The sequence below is a fragment of the Brassica napus genome, unplaced genomic scaffold (genome assembly GCF_020379485.1).
Source record: "Brassica napus cultivar Da-Ae unplaced genomic scaffold, Da-Ae ScsIHWf_246;HRSCAF=415, whole genome shotgun sequence".
In the NCBI taxonomy this organism is placed as follows: Eukaryota; Viridiplantae; Streptophyta; class Magnoliopsida; order Brassicales; family Brassicaceae; genus Brassica; species Brassica napus.
In genome coordinates, this window is record NW_026015798.1 from 105,001 (window position 1) to 120,000 (window position 15,000).

A 15,000-nucleotide genomic window follows, 5' to 3' on the forward strand; every position below is an offset into this window, starting at 1 on the left:
CTTACAATCATGTATTGCCTGTAGGACAACCTATTTCCATCATGTGGGTCCACGCCTAACATAATGCATGTGGTGTCCTTGTGACCATCGAACCACTCGTACCCTTTTCGGTCCCGTTCTGTTCGTACCCTTTCAGTTCCGACCCGTTTGTACCCTTTCGGTCACGAACCATTCACATCCGATGGATCATGATACGTTCGTACCTCTTGGATCATGACACGTTCGTACCTCTTGGATCACAACACGTTCGTACCTCTTGGATCATGACATGATCGCAGATCTTGGATCACGATACATTGCATCCTTGGGATCACGATGCACCCTTTGGTCCTCGTACCCTTTGATACTTGCAACCCTTGGTATCTCGGACCTTTTGGTTACTTCCATCCATTGGTATCTCAGAACCTTTGGTAACTCATGACCCTTGGCAACACGCAACCTTTGGCGACTAGTGCCCTTTTGATCAAACCTATCCGCTATGGTTAGCAATCAACATAACCAACCATGACCCCAGGGTCTATAACGTGGTAATATGGTTAACTATCACGTTCCATATATATATATATATATATATATATATCATATAGACATAATAATATAAAGAGACAGAGATAGAACCACTCACAGCCGCGATAGCCCTTACCGATCGGTCAGTCCGTCTCTCGGCTAACCACCCTTGGACCCTTGGTCCTTGGCCCCTATTTCCCTCCAGGAATAGGTCTTCCTATTGGCCTTAGTGACTTATAAAAGCCACGGCCTCATATGGCTAAAGCCATACTCACCATGAACCGGATCGTGCGCTTATGGCTTTGATCCTGGATTATGCCCTTCCGGCTTGGATCCTCGTTTCTCATTGGGGGATCCCTTTGTTTAGGACGTATGTCTTTTGTCTCAGACAGAATGAGACTGAATGAGAATGAATTCATAATCCCTGGACGTCCTCCCCTTTATATATAGAACCAAAGTTCATGTGCAAAGAGTCACATCCCTTCGAAGCATCCTTTTGGGACAGATCTTGGCCATCGATTACAATCAATGGTCCAGATCGTACCTGTTCAGAAATAGAAGGTTTCAGACCTTATAGGCACGTCCAACCCAAGACAAGACCTGGTACCCAAGCCCACGGCCTCCCCACAAGAGCCCAACGACTCATGGACTACATGGCCGGACCTCATGGTCCGCCACTGACCCGGACCAGGACCATCGGCCCAAAACTCGAACAGTCCGTCGAGCTGAGATGAGCTGACTCCCAGCTGCCTCAGCTGAGTGAGATAGTAGTCCAGCTAGTTGAGCTGATTTAACTTGGAACGAGCTAGGCTGAGCTTGACCGAGCTACGTCTAGCTGATCGAGCTTCTCGTAAGCATCGCCCAGCTTCTGTACAGCTTATCCTAGCTGACTTCTTTCTCTTATAAGGTTAAGTCTCAGCATCCTCACGTCCTTTCTATCTTGGCCATGGAACGCTAGCCTTAAGGTCTTAAGACCGGCTGGTACGTTTCCCTCGAACCATGGCCGTCCCGACAATCCTATCCAGGATTGGGGGCGTGATAAGTCTCCACCACTTGAAATGGATTCGTCCTCGAATCTGGTGATGATTATACCTTGTCTTAAGACAAAATATTCCAACCGAACTTATTCTAGTCTTGATCAGGGAATAGAACAAGCCTGATTCAGAACAACAAAAACCACTTCGATGATCAAATTCCTTTGACCATCGTTGTACAAGTCTCCCTTACTTGATAAGGATTTAACCACAAACAATCCTATCAGGGGTCCTTCTGGTTTTGCTTATGGCACCCTTACTGGTCTACTTCGACCACAGTCGAGGGTCCATCAAGCATTCATTCAAGTGATACTTGTAATTCCATCCAAAGACATTCCTTGTGTCACTAGACGAACTCTCCAGGTTGCGGTCCTAGTATCCAACAAGTCTATGTCTTTCTTTTGAATATCATCTTCTTCAGATTTTATTCTATCTCTGATCATAGTCCACGACTAGATCATAACAAGTCCCTAGGACATGCTGCATACTCGAGCCTTAGTAGATTTGGCCAATCCCCACGCCACTCGATGTACCAGTCAAGTCCTCACGAACTCGTTCCAATCTTTACGCTGCTCGTCCTACAACGAGTCCTAACAGATTGTTATGGTTCTTTTGTCCTTTATGGACAATAAGGTTCATGACCTCAGCCAGAACGTACTGGATCATCCCCTTAACCAGCCGCAACCTTTTCAGGCTTGGCCACATTGCGATCTTAGTCCCTCCAGACTAAAAACGCCTCAGACTTGACCTCTGCCCTTCACTGGACTTTGTCATAATTCGATCCTGGTCCATTTATGGACGTGATCGTATTCCGGTCCTGGTCCACTCAGGGGCTCGACTGTTTCACCCCGACCATAGGTCCATCTCCGAATAGGTCGTGGCCTGATCCTCATCCCTTACTGGACTTGATCATTCTCTTCTCAACCTTAGGTCAATCTCCGACTTGGTTGTACTGTGACCATGGTCCTCTCTCGGACGTGGTCGACTTCAGCTCGGCCATCTCGGCAGGAGCCATCAGAAACAGACTCTAGGACAGCGGAGCTGCCCCTGGTTCCAGTTCAATCATAAATGGATCCGACCTATCAGGGGGGACACCCTGTAGCGAGCGGAACACATCTGGGAACTTAGACACCAACGGGTCCTCAGACAGATCTTTCAGATTAACAAAATTTGCCGCGCTCCATAGTGGTAATTGTGGTCAAAAATACTTCACAATCCCGTCTAAGCATCTGATCCACACGGAATGCTGACACCACTACTTTCCTTAAAGCCGGACTCAGACATTGGATCTCGATACCAACGAGATCCCAGACAGATCAACAGAATTGCTGTGCTCCATAGTTGTAGTTGTGGTAAAAAAATACTTCACAACCCTGTCTATGCATCCGATTCACTTGGACTGCTGACACCCCTTCTTTCCTTAGAGCCGGACTCAGACTCAGACTTTGGTACTGGATCGGGTGAGGTCCAGTCTCCAATTGCACACGAACTTGGTGGCAATCGAGAGTGGCCCAATACTTTCCCAAAGAGATTCATGCATAGGATCATCTCATGATTCTGTAGGCGCGTGGATATTTTTCTCAATCAGATCTACAGGCAGATTTCTCTATTGGATCATCACCGGGATATTTTTCCTGAGCCCTAGTGAATGCATTATTTGCCCACCGGCTGCCCTCACTAGTCTCGAATCATCCCAGAACTCAGACAGAACAGACTCTTTCCGACCAGTCCCGGACTCACAAAACTATGTGTAGCCTCTGTGTCGAAAAGTATGTGTGTTTCCACACCACAAATCCACTTGTGGAAAATATCTCAGTTCATGACCAAACCACAAAGAACGTCCCATAACATCCCTCATGACGTCGCCAATCACTTAATACTTCCACTACCATTAGGTACCTAGATGAGTAGGATTTTGGTTCGATCACATATTTGGAAAACGTCCCATACCATTCTCCAAAGCGTCTTACTATTGCAAATGCTCACACCATTCACAACAGCAATTATAATATACTACAATCCCCATCATACTACGGTACTTAAGATCATGTTCTTCCATTGATTGGAACGAACATCATGAGTTTCCTCAATCATTCCTTGGGCGGATGCAGATTGGAATTGATTCATTCCATCTGACTCGATTAATGGAAACCTACCTTGACTTATACCGAGTCCTAACTGATCCATCTGATCAGAAGTCCCCTCGTATACTGGTCATGTAGTGTCTCCCTTGAGTCAGATTTTAATATTGCATATGCTTTACTTATTATGAACGACCATCAAGGGATAACACTTTACTTCAGTAGAATGCTGCACGTTTATTTCAACCCAAGCCACTCTCTGGTCCATGTTACTTCCCATTTTCAGGTCATCCATAAACAAGTCTTGCATTGCTTCCATCCCTTCCAACCCGTCTATTACTTCTAAATACTAGATCTACCAACCTTTCTGTTTTTAGGTTCTTGCCCTTGGAAAACGTATCTTGGCTAAGCCGGTTCATCTTAGAATTCCCACATTCACAAGCATGATACCCTAGCTTTCCTCAACTCTTTCTTGGCTCACCCAAACTAAGGTTTCATAGTCATCATAGTTTTGGAAATAATTTTGGTATGAAACTCATAATCTTAGAGCGTTGTCCTAAACAGGATCAAGCATGCTCTGATACCAACTTGTAATAGCTCGATCCGGCCGACAAGACCGTGGTCGAAGCCTTACATCGCAAGGTCCACTTCCTGGCCGAACCTCTTAATTTTTGCCCTTTATTTATAATATCGCCTAAAGGCAAGGGCTAACTTAAACCTTATCTAAAGTCTTCCCTAGTCATTAATAGGTTAGATCCTTTCAACAGATACGCAGCGGATTATTCTCTAGTTAACCATTGGTCTAAAACAAATCTAACACTTGTCTGGTCGAATCACCTTAGCCTTGGTCAGCTTACTCAACTACCAATTAGCTTAAAGGTCAATCCTAAACCCAAACCAAGCCATACGATTCTGAAGTTCCATTCCCCTAAACCATTCTATCTAGATCTACATAAGTAAATGCTAGATCATACCTTTGCCACATCTATGGAGCTTATTAGCTCATCGGTCCCCCATTGACTCAAATTTCTCTTGCTTGACAGCTGAACCCCGATCACTCAATGATCTTACTTAAGGTCCTTATCGTGACTCCTGCATCAAACAACTCCCCTAGGTACTTAGTCATTAAACCTACCATCCCCACAGACATAAGTAACCTTTGAGGGTTTGCATATGGCCTTTCTCGGCTCATGCATATGGCCTTTCTCGGCTCATGCTCAATCCGAAATCCTTTTGCCTTATAGGCAATAGTACCAAGTCCATCTTCTGGACTGACAAAGCTCATTAGATCCAAAGTCAATCAACCAACCATCCTCACATGACTTGGAACTGATGAGTCTTCATCTGGCCTGACCGGCCTTGGGACTTAACCCAGACAACATATATGATTTGTTCATACCAACCGATGCATTAATTAATCAGGTTAGGACTGACACCTGGAACCATCATTCAGAGGTAAGGTCGTCCATACTCAATCATGATCAGATCTTACACGGCCTTCCTTGAAACACTTAGGCTCAGTATCTATGGTCTACGACACATAGTACTAGCCACACACTTCGTCATGACTCTTAGCCAATCTCGAAGCTATTAACACCAACGTTGATATCTAGAAGCATCACATCAATACTCTTACTCCAGCAACGTGACTATCCATACTAGTGTTCGGCCATCGAACCATTGTCATGAAACATGATCCGACCACTAGACTTGATAAGCCATCGTCCACTTAGCATGTACTGATATAACCGGCCTTCCATTGCCATCATGTGGGTCTATGCCCTACATGAGGCATATGGCGCCTATCTTACTCACCAACCAAAGGTTTATCGTAAGATATCCCACTTAGCCTTTGCGGCCAGAACCTTCATCCATTGACCATGGATTATGGTTCATACATCAATCATGTTGTACGGATTGCACTAGCCTTAAGGCCTTCGCTATTTCCTTACACTCATGTATTGACCTGTAGGACAACCTATTGCCATCATGTGGTTCCACGCCCAACATAATGCATTTGGTGTCCTTGTGACCATTGAACCACTCGTACCCTTTTCGGTCCCGTTCCGTTCGTACCATTTCAGTCCCAACCCGTTTGTACCCTTTCGGTCACGAACCGTTCACATCCGATGGATCATGATACGTTCGAACCTCTTGGATCACGACACGTTTGTACCTCTTGGATCACGACACGTTCGTACCTCTTGGATCACGACATGATCTTTGGCAGCACGCAACCTTGGATCACGATGCACCCTTTGGTTCTCGTGTCCTCAAATCCATTATACATGTATCAAAAGCGAATAAATCAGATACAAAGGATTTAAAATTCATGGAAAATTCAATGAATGAAAAGTTTGGACAGAAACTTCTTTGGATGTTTGAACTCGTTTCCCTCAGGTATGTGCGGTTTCATGTTCCACAAACACAAGTCCTTAGACATTCACCAGGGCTTGCTCTCCTTGGAAACTGATCATGCTTATCATGTTCATTCAAAACAACTAGAGAAACCACATCAAATCTGCGAAAGAAATAATCAAAGGGTTTCTCTATCCTCATCTTGAATGAAATCAAATTGATTTTTTGGCCTAAGCAATTTTGGTTCATTCCTTTTCGTAAACCAAATATCTTTCAAACCACAGCTCAATGAAAACAATTCAAGAAAATGTTTAAGCAAAACGTTTTTCAACCAAGTAAGATTTGTTTTTGCTTAGAAATTCTCGGTTTTAAAACATTTTCAAGATGAGCAGAGACAATCAACCCATGATCCTTACAGTGCTTTTGGTTTGGACAGGAGGTTGACTGAGGAAAGACCTTTGGTTCATTGAGGATCGGTTTTGGCTTAGGCCGCTCCTTTCTTGAGCTTCAATCTCCTTTAGAAGTCTGGTACTCGAGGATAGACAGACTGGAGAATCTCCGGTTTGGAAAATTCATAACTCCTTCCTCCGTGATGCTTTTCAAGTGATTCCAATCCTCAGTGAATCCTTGGTGAGTTGGATTTCCTTTGAAATTGAATTCATGACAAAAGACCTTCTGAATGTTGAGATATCCGTTTTTTGACTGAACCCCTGTTGCTGGTATCTCCAAGGTAGCCGGTTTGAACAAAGCTTCTCCAAATCTCAGGCTGTTGGGCACGGTCAATGCTTTCATTTCTCAGAGGCTCAACCTGTCTTTCCTGGATACTCAAACAAACAAGTGCGCTTGAAGTTCAAAAGACAAAGGGGCAGGAGTTGTGTCGGGATCAAAGCAAAGATGGCTCTCCATAGCGATGGATGTTATGTTTGTTGCTTCTTCCTCCTCATCAAAGATAGGATCTTGATCTTCATCAAAACATATCCTAGTGTCAAGACATGGTCCTTGATGTGGTAAATCTAGTGGCTCTTCCTCCAAAACCTGTGGAGAGAAAACAAGACTACTCGGATGCTCCGGTTGCAAAATGGTTAGTTCTACAATTGCATGTTCAATATCAGTTGCAAACTCAGGTTCAAGAGAAGGAAGATCACAATTTTTCTCACTAGAAAACAAGCTTTCAATTGGCTCTTCATCATATTCATCATAGATGGGTAAAGAATCTGAAAAATCTTTCAACTCCTCAACATGGATTTCAGATTTACCTTTGGATTTCTTGCTGATGAATAAGGATGGCTCAGCTACAGGTGCACGTGTGGATATGCTCTTCTTATGGGTCTGGTTGACGTCCTTGAGGGTTTTCACCACTTCCTCCACAAAGTTATCACAAAACTCTTGGACATCAAACTGAAGCAAACATCTCTTTGGATCAGCTTCACCTTGGGACGACTTGAAAGGTTCATTGCACCTCCTGTTTGGCATATCTTGCACACTAACAAACTCATCAAAATTAATCAAAGAATATTTAAATGAAGATTGAGAGATAGTTTGTTGTGGGGATTTCTCCTTGCTACTTTCCCTTTCAAGACCAAACATCATAACCTGAAAATCTCAACACAAAATTAGAAAATATAACCTCACTCTCTCAAGTGTTTAATCTCACCCACTCAAGTGTTTCTCTCAGATTTAGGTGATCACACACAAGTTTCTACTCAATTATCTAAGAAGAACACATCAAAGAATCCCAATGGACAAAATCCAAGCAAACACAAGATAATTTTAAAAGAGAGAAAGATAAGAGATTTTGGTTTTGGGAATCCGTTTTAACCACCTCAAAGGCTGGATTTCTCCTCAGCCAGCAGGCTTTCTCTTCCACCACCAATCCCCAAATGAAAAACTTTTTTTTTTATAGATAGAGGATGGTAATGAGGGGTCCGGATTCAAGATGGATAGAAGAAGAAGTGTTTATGATTTAGAAATGGAAGATGAGAAAGATGAATGATTTAGAAGATACCAAACGAGCGGCTCTGATACCACTTGAAGGACCCTAAGATCGGCTCACTCAAATGGATCAGATTTGGATATGAACTCCGGATGGAGAACTGGATGGATTGAAGGGTCGCACGAACGTTGCGGAAAGGCCTTCGATATTCCCGACTCCAAATGGTGCTTGATATCAATCACAAGACCACCAAGTGAAGGATATCTGGTCGTTGCTTGATATGACTCACAAGACCAACGATTTGAGGAAGTGTTTACTTGGATATGACTCACCAAGAAACTAAAAACAAGTTCTAAACGAAGAACAAAGAGTTTAACTCAAACTTTAGACAAAATCGATTTCTGATTTATTAAAATGAAAGAGTTTCATACTTATAGAGTTTTGTAGATCTAGGAATTAAATAGAAAAGTAGATCTAGATCTAGATCTAGATCTAGTCATTAAACAAAATAAAGACAGATTATTAAATGTGACTGATCGGCTTCTGTCCAGGTTCGTTGTATCCTGAAGCAGGGACTGCGGTAAGGAAAAGGACGGATGTGGGACTGTCCGTATGAGCCACCATGTCCGGATCATGAACCAGACTGGACCAAGTGTGTCCTATGTCTTCAGAAAGGTGAAGGATCCTTGCCTGGACCTCATGGCCCGCCACTGACTCGGACCCGAACCATTGGCCCAAAACTCGAACAGTCCGTCGAGCTGAGATGAGCTGACTCCCAGCTGCCTCAGCTGAGTGAGATAGTAGTCCAGCTAGTTGAGCTGATTTAACTTTGAACGAGCTAGGCTGAGCTTGACCGAGCTACGTCTAGCTGATCGAGCTTCTCGTAAGCATCACCCAGCTTCTGTACAACTTATGCTAGCTGACTTCTTTCTCTTATAAGGTTAAGTCTCCGCATCCTCACGTCCTTAACCTTCTATCTTGGCCATGGAACGCTAGCCTTAAGGTCTTAAGACCGGCTGGTACGTTTCCCTCGAACCATGGCCGTCCCGACAATCTTATCCAGGATTAGGGGCATGATATGTCTCCACCACTTGAAATGGATTCGTCCTCGAATCCGGTGATGATTTTACCTTGTCTTAAGACAAAATATTCCAACCGAACTTATTCTAGTCTTGATCAGGGAATAGAACAAGCCCGATTCAGAACAACAAAAACCACTTCGATGATCAAATTCCTTTGACCATCGTTGTACAAGTCTCCCTTACTTGATAAGGATTTAACCACAAACAATCCTATCAAGGGGTACTTCTGGTTTTGCTTATGGCACCCTTACTGGTGTACTTCGACCACAGTGGAGGGTCCATCAAGCATCATTCAAGTGATACTTGTAATTCCATCCAAAGACATTCCTTGTGTCACTAGACGAACACTCCAGGTTGCGGTCCTAGTATCCAACAAGTCTATGTCTTTCTTTTGAATATCATCATCTTCAGATTTTATTCTATCTCTGATCATAGTCCACGACTAGATCATAACAAGTCCCTAGGAACTTGCTGCATACTCGAGCCTTAGTAGATTTGGCCAATCCCCACGCCACTCGATGTACCAGTCAAGTCCTCACGAACTCGTTCTAATCTTTAGGCTGCTCGTCCTACAACGAGTCCTAACAGATTGTTATGGTTCTTTTGTCCTTTATGGACAATAAGGTTCATGACCTCAACCACAACCTTTTCAGGCTTCGCCACATTGCGATCTTAGTCCCTCCAGACTAAAAACGCCTCAGACTTGACCTCTGTCCTTCACTGGACTTTGTCATAATTCGATCCTGGTCCATTTACGGACGTGATCGTATTCCGGTCCTGGTCCACTCAGGGAATCGACCATTTCACCCCGACCATAGGTCCATCTCCGAATAGGCCGTGGCCTGATCCTCATCCCTTACTGGACTTGATCATTCTCTTCTCAACCTTAGGTCAATCTCCGACTTGGTTTTACTGTGACCATGGTCCTCTCTCGGACATGGTCGACTTCAGCTCGGCCATCTCGGTAGGAGCCATCAGAAACAGACTCTAGGACAGCAGAAGTGCCCCTGGTTCCAGTTCAATCATTAATGGATCCGACCTATCAGGGGGGACACCCTGTAGCGAGCAGAACACATCTGGGAACTTAGACACCAACAGATCCTCAGACAGATCTTTCAGATCAACAGAATTTGCCGCGCTCCATAGTGGTAATTGTGGTCAAAAATACTTCACAATCCCGTCTAAGCATCCAATCCACACGGAATGCTGACACCACTACTTTCCTTAAAGTCGGACTCAGACATTGGATCTCGATACCAACGAGATCCCAGACAGATCAACAGAATTGCCGTGCTCCATAGTTGTAGTTGTGGTAAAAAAATACTTCACAACCCTGTCTAAGCATCCGATTCACTTGGACTGCTGACACCCCTTCTTTCCTTAGAGCCGGACTCAGACTCAGACTTTGGTACTGGATCGGGTGAGGTCCAGTCTCCAATTACACACGAACTTGGTGGAAATCGAGAGTGGCCCGATACTTTTCCAAACAGATTCACGCATAGGATCATCTCATGATTCTGTAGGCGCGTGGATATTTTTCTCAATCAGATCTACAGGCAGATTTCTCTACTGGATCATCACCAGGATATTTTTCCTGAGCCCTAGTGAATGCATTATTTGCCCATCGGCTGCCCTCACTAGTCTCGAATCATCCCAGAACTCAGACAGAACAGACTCTTTCCGACCAGTCCCGGACTCACAAAACTATGTGTAGCCTTTGTGTCGAAAAGTTTGTGTTTTTCCACACCACAAATCCACTTGTGGAAAATATCTCAGTTCATGACCACACCACAAAGAACGTCCCATAACATCCCTCATGACGTCGCCAATCACTTAATACTTCCACTACCATTAGGTACCTAGATGAGTAGGATTTCGGTTCGATCACATATTTGGAAAACTTCCCATACCATTCTCCAAAGCGTCTTACTATTGCAAATGCTCACACCATTCACAACAGCAATTATAATATACTACAATCCCCATCATACTATGATACTTAACATCATGTTCTTCCAATGATTGGAACGAACACCCTGAGTTTCCTCATTCTTTCTTTGGACGGATTCAGATTGGTATTGATTCATTTCATCTGACTCGATCCATGGAAACCTACCTTGACTTATACCGAGTCCTAACTGATCCATCTGATCAGAAGTCCACTCGTGTACTGGTCATGTAGTGTCTCCCTTGAGTCAGATTTTAATATTGCATATGCTTTACTTATTATGAACGACCATCAAGGGATAACACTTTACTTCAGTAGAATGCTGCACGTTTATTTCAACCCAAGCCACTCTCTGGTCCATGTTACTTCCCTTTTTCAGGTCATCCATAAAAAAGTCTTGCATTGATTCCATCCCTTCCAACCCGTCTATTACTTTTAAATACTAGATCGACCAACCTTTATGTTTTTAGGTTCTTGCCCTTGGAAAATGTATCTTGGATAAGCCGGTTCATCTTAGAATTCCCACATTCACAAGCATGATACCCTAGCTTTCCTCAACTCTTTCTTGGCTCACCCAAACTAAGGTTTCATAGTCATCATAGTTTTGGAAATAATTTTGGTATGAAACTCATAATCTTAGAGCGTTGTCCTAAACAGGATCAAGCATGCTCTGATACCAACTTGTAATACCCAGATCCGGCCGACAAGGCCGTGGTCGAAGCCTTACATCGCTCGGTCCACTTCCTGGCCGAACCTCTTAATTTTTGCCCTTTATTTATAATATCGCATAAAGGCGAGGGCTAACTTAAACCTTATCTAAATACTTCCCTAGTCATTAATAGCTTAGATCGTTTCAACAGATACGCAGCGGATTATTCTCTAGTTAACCATTGGTCTAAAACCAATCTAACACTTGTCTGTTCGAATCACCTTAGCCTTGGTCAGTTTACTCAACTACCAATTAGCTTAAAGGTCAATCCTAAACCCAAACCAAGCCATACGATTCTGAGGTTCCATTCCGCTAAACCATTCTATCTAGATCTACATAAGTAAATGCTAGATCATACCTTTGCCACATCTATGGAGCTTATTAGCTCATCGGTCCTCCATTGAGTCAAATTTCTCTTTCTTGACAGCTGAACCCCGATCACTCAATGATCTTACAAGGTCCTTATCGTGACTCCTGCATCAAACAACTCTCCTAGGTACTTAGTCAATAAACCTACCATCCCCACAGACATAAGTAACCTTTGAGGGTTTGCATATGGCCTTTCTCGGCTCATGCATATGGCCTTTCTCGGCTCATGCTCAATCCGAAATCCTTTTGCCTTATAGGCAATAGTACCAAGTCCATCTTCTGGACTGACAAAGCTCATTAGATCCTAAGTCAATCAACCAACCATCCTCACATGACTTGGAACTGATGAGTCTTCATCTGGCCTGACCGGCCTTGGGACTTAACCCAGACAACATATATGATTTGTTCATACCAACCGATGCATTCATCAATCAGGTTAGGACCGACACCTTGAACCATCATTCAGAGGTAAGGTCGTCCATACTCAACCATGATCAGATCTTACACGGCCTTCCTTGAACAATCACACTTAGGCTCAGTATCTATGGTCTACGACACATAGTACTAGCCACAAACTTCGTAATGACTCTTAGCCAATCTCGAAGCTATTAACACCAAGGTTGATATCTAGAAGCATCACATCAATACTCTTACTCCAGGAACGTGACTATCCATACTAGTGTTCGGCCATCGAACCATCGTCATGAAACATGACCCGACCACTAGACTTGATAATCCATCGTCCACTTAGGATGTACTGATATAACCGGCCTTCCATTCCCATTATGTGGGTCTACGCCCTACATGAGGCATATGGCGCCTATTCTACTAACCAACCAAAGGTTGATCGTAAGATATCCCACTTAGCCATTGCGGCCAGAACCTTCATCCATTGACCATGGATTATGGTTCATACATCAATCATGTTGTACGGATTGCACTTAGCCTTAAGGCCTTCACTATTTCTTTACACTCATGTCTTGACCTGTAGGACAACGTATTTCCATCATGTGGGTCCACGCCCAACATAATGCATTTGGTGTCCTTGTGATCATTGAACCACTCGTACCCTTTTCGGTCCTGTTCCGTTCGTACCCTTTCAGTCTCAACCCGTTTGTACCCTTTCGGTCACGAACCTTTCACATCCGATGGATCATGATACGTTCGTACCTCATGGATCACGACACGTTCGTACCTCTTGGATCATGACACGTTCGTACCTCTTGGATCACGACATGATCCTTGGCAACACGCAACCTTGGATCACGATGCACCGTCATTGGTACCCTTTGGTCCTCGTACCCTTTGATACTTGCAACCATTGGTATCTCCTACCTTTTGGTTACTTGCATCCTTTGGTATCTCACAACCTTTGGTAACTCATGACCCTTGGCAACACGCAACCTTTGGCGACTAGTACCCTTTTGATCCAACCTATCCGCTATGGTTAGCAATCAACGTAACCAACCATGACCCCATGGTCTATGACGTGTTAATATGGTTAACTATCACGTTCCATATATATATATATATATATATATATCATATATACATAATAATATAAAGAGACAGAGATAGAACCACTCACAGCCGCTATAGCCCTTACCAATTGGTCATTCCCTCTCTCCGCTAACCACCCTTGGTCCTTGGCACCTATTTCCGTCCAGGAATAGGTCTTCCTATTGGCCTTAGTGACTTATAAAAGCCACGGCCTCATATGGCTAAAGCCATACTCACCATGAATCGGATAGTGCCCTTATGGTTTTGATCCCGGATTCTGCCCTTCTGGCTTGGATCCTCGTTTCTCATTGGGGGATCCCTTTGACTGAATGAGAATGAATTCATAATCCGTGGAAGTCCTTCCCTTTATATAGAGAACCAAAGGTCATGTGCGAAGAGTCACATCCCTTCGAAGCATCTTTTTGGGACAGATGTTGGCCATCGATTACAATCAACGGTCCAGATCGTACCTGTTCAGAAATAGAAGGTTTCAGACCTTATAGGCACGTCCAACCCAAGCCAAGACCTGGTAACCAAGCCCACGGCCTGCCCACAAGAGCCCAACGACTCATGGACTACATGGCCGGACCTCATGGCCCGCCACTGACCCGGACCCGGACCATCGGCCCAAAACTCGAACAGTCAGTCGAGCTGAGATGAGCTGACTCCCAGCTGCCTCAGCTGAGTAAGCAAGTAGTCCAGCTAGTTGAGCTGATTTAACTTGGAACGAGCTAGGCTGAGCTTGACCGAGCTACGTCTAGCTGATCGAGCTTCTTGTAAGCATCGCCCAGCTTCTATACAGCTTATCCTAGCTGACTTTTTTCTTTTATAAGGTTAAGTCTCAGCATCCTGACGTCCTTAACCTTCTATCTTGGCCATGAAACGCTAGCCTTTAAGGTCTTAAGACCGGCTGGTATGTTTCCCTCGAACCATGGCCGTCCCGACAATCCTATCCAGGATTGGGGGCGTGACAGGTGGTTCGCCGTCTGCGACGTTGCGAGAAGTCCACTAAACCTCTTATCATTTAGAGGAAGAAGAAGTCGTAACAAGATTTTCGTAGGTGAACCTGCGGAAGGATCATTGTCGTACCCTGGAAACAGAATGACCTCAGAACGATGAAACATCACTCTTGGTAGGCCGGTTTCTTACTGTGCCTGCCGATTCCGTGGTTATGCGTTCATCCATTCCCAAAACTTCAGTTTTGGTTGGATCGTACGCATAACTTCCGGATATCACCAAAGCCCGGCACGAAAAGTGTCAAGGAAAATGCAACTAAACGGCCTCCTATCGCCAACCCAGAGACGGTGTTTTTTCAGAAGTAGTGCTGCAATGTAAAGTCTAAAACGACTCTTGGCAATGGATATCTCGGCTCTCGCATCGATGAATAATGTAGCAAAATGCGATACTTGGGGTGAATTGTAGAATCCCGTGAACCATCGAGTCTTTGAACGCAAGTTGCGCCCCAAGCTTTCTGGCCGA

At 44.2% G+C, this 15,000-nt stretch overlaps 1 non-coding gene across 1 annotated transcript in view; it reads left to right on the forward strand.

The window, feature by feature from the left end:
- Nucleotides 1-14,866: 14,866 nt before the first annotated feature.
- The window catches only part of LOC125601164, a 156-nt gene continuing 22 nt past the window's right edge, over nucleotides 14,867-15,000 (forward strand). The window contains exon 1 of the ribosomal RNA XR_007334087.1: nucleotides 14,867-15,000. This exon is cut by the window's right edge and continues 22 nt beyond it. This is a non-coding gene — a ribosomal RNA (5.8S ribosomal RNA).